Here is a 2,591-nt window from a genome sequence, read left to right as displayed (position 1 = left end):
GCTTGAAGCCATATATCATGTGGTCATGACATGAGCACTCCAGCTGCCTTGGGAGCTGGCAATGCGGTTGGTGGGATTTCAATATGGCTTCAGAAAAGGTGGCTTCAAGCCACTTTTTCCTGCCCATCTGTTTTGCCCTTAACAGTCATTATATCCTTTAACTTTAATGTAATAACTTTGTCTAGTTTTAACCCAGAGAAAATGACAAACATACACAAATATCTTATTCAAAGTGTGATTCCTTTCAGCGCTCTTTTGAGGGGGTAGCACTACCACCATATTCCCACCTAGGCATTCAAAAAGGCATTCAGGGTGGTGATGTGGCAGAGGGAGTAGAGGGTTCTGGTGCGTCGGGGGGGGGGGGTGCTCCCAGAAGGGACTAAGGGGCTTGACAGACCAGCCATTAAGGCCAGCCTGGGGGCGGAGTTGGGGCATGGTGTCCATATGATACATGCCCCGACTCCGCCCCTGGGCAGGCATGATACCATACACTACTCCACATGGTACGTGGCATCATGGTGCTTCTCTGGCACAGTGTCTACATGACGCAGCCCCAAAGGAGCACAGAAAAGCCATGCGCCGGTGGCTATGGCACCATTTCCAGGGCACAAAAAGGAGCCACTGCAGAAAGGAAAAATTTTGGCTGTGGCATGTAGTTCCAGTGCTAAAAGGGGCATCTGCAGCCCACCCCTTAGGGTCAGCCTGTCGAGCCTCTAAGTCTCACTTCTCTTTTTTTATTGCATATCTATTTAATATCAAATTAGTGATGGGTGACACCAACATAATATAAAGCTGCAGACTAAGACCATACAAACATTAGGTGTAAGGACAAGGTATGACAGAGGTTGACCAATGACTGTCCAGGGATTCAAATCATTTTTATAAAATCATATCAGCTTAAACGTCTATATTGAAGACACAGGCTGTGCCTTAACTTGTTGCTTCAGTCTTTCAACAACATTCTTCAAACTTTCATTATCTTTGAAAAAGTACACACACAGTTTTCTTTCCATCTGTTGCATCTTATTATTCTCCAACACCATATTCTTAGCCTTTATGTCAGCAAGAAGATCCATAATAAGCTGATTTAATTCATTCAGCTGGAATTCCAACCGCTGAAATTGCTCAGCCAGTTCCTGATTGCTCAGGCAGATGCTTTCCCCACTTTGGTACATAGCATCAGGAAGGGCAATTACATCGGCATCAATCTTTGACAGAAGTAGTATTTGATCCTCATTAGTGACTGTTAATGGATCAAGTATTGACACTGTATCTAGATATAATTCTTCAGACATCTTTTCGAGGCCTTCGTGTGTTCTGAACAACTGTTTTGGATTCTTCCCTTCAAGAAGCTGATATAACCTTTGTGTTGCATGATCCTTCAAATCAATAGTGCTTCTTACTATTTTATGATGGGATATAGATGGGTCAGACATTGTTTCTAGTGTATGTGTCAAAGTGTCACTGCTCTGTTTCGGATCTTAAACTGTATCTTCTAGCAGACGGCTGTAATCCCTAAATTTTCTTAACTCATTTTCATAAACCAGCTGAAGAAATTCAAATGATGCTTTCTGTTTAATCAGCTGATGACAAATCTGAACTTGTCTTGATATGAAGTATTCCTGTCCAGCAATCTGTAGATCAAAGTCACCTCTTACCACTGGCATATTCAATAACTCTGCATCCTCCTTTATCAGAAAAGGTAGGGTTTCACTGTTTATGTGAGCCAAATGTGGTTGTTGTTTTTTTTAATTTTGAAATGTCATTGTTCAAGCTAGAAATTCTAGCTTCAATTTTTTTTCTTTTCCAATACTCTTTAAAGAAGAAATATTTTCCTTTGCCCATTGAAGGCCTGATGATTTCATGCTTAAATTCTTAGACTTCTGTTGAATCAATTAGTGCTGAGAACAATTATGTGCCATCTGCAGCCTGGTCAACTCTAGTCTTTCTTCAAAACATCACTGCTTTCTTCACAAGTGGAAGAATTCCTCATATCTAGAAGCTGGAAATTTTCTTCATTAGAACTTTCAACCAATTCAGACATGCCATGAAAAAATGGAGAATAAGATATGTGGTGCTCTCTTTTTCCTGATGCAAGTATTTATCTAAGTCATGTTGAGCTAGCAATACAGAATGTTGTTGCCGAGGTGCAACCATAAGGAAAGATGTTAGATTCTCAACTCGTCCAGTAAGAGACTGCAACTTATTATTTATCTTTGTATTTAAAGCAATGAAACTCCCTTGCCCCTCTTTCACATTTTAAAGTATTTCTTCTGTCCTCTGCAGCAAGGAGAAGTTGGGGTAACCTACTCTTTACTTTGTCTTTTCCATTCACATATTTTGATTTTCACCAAGGGACTGCATGAGTAGTCAGCTGCAGTGTGTGTGTGTGTGTGTGTGTGTGTGTTAAAGCAAGTGTGGTGTAGTGGTTGTAATGTTGGACTATGACTGTGGAGAGCAGGGCTCAATTCTCATCTCGGCCATGAAACCTACAGGGTGACCTTGGGCAAGTCACACCCTCTCAGCCTCAGGAAAAGGCAATGGCAAACCTCTTCTGAATAAATCTTGCCACGAAAACCCCATTATGGCCT

General features: G+C 41.4%; 1 pseudogene; it reads right to left on the bottom strand.

The window, feature by feature from the left end:
• Positions 1 to 905: 905 nt before the first annotated feature.
• LOC121925893 lies at positions 906 to 2,259 on the bottom strand (annotated as a pseudogene).
• Between the last annotated feature and the right edge of the window lie 332 nt (positions 2,260 to 2,591).

The sequence above is a fragment of the Sceloporus undulatus genome, chromosome 3 (assembly GCF_019175285.1).
Source record: "Sceloporus undulatus isolate JIND9_A2432 ecotype Alabama chromosome 3, SceUnd_v1.1, whole genome shotgun sequence".
NCBI classification, from domain to species: domain Eukaryota; kingdom Metazoa; phylum Chordata; class Lepidosauria; order Squamata; family Phrynosomatidae; genus Sceloporus; species Sceloporus undulatus.
This window is presented reverse-complemented; position numbering and strand designations above follow the sequence as displayed.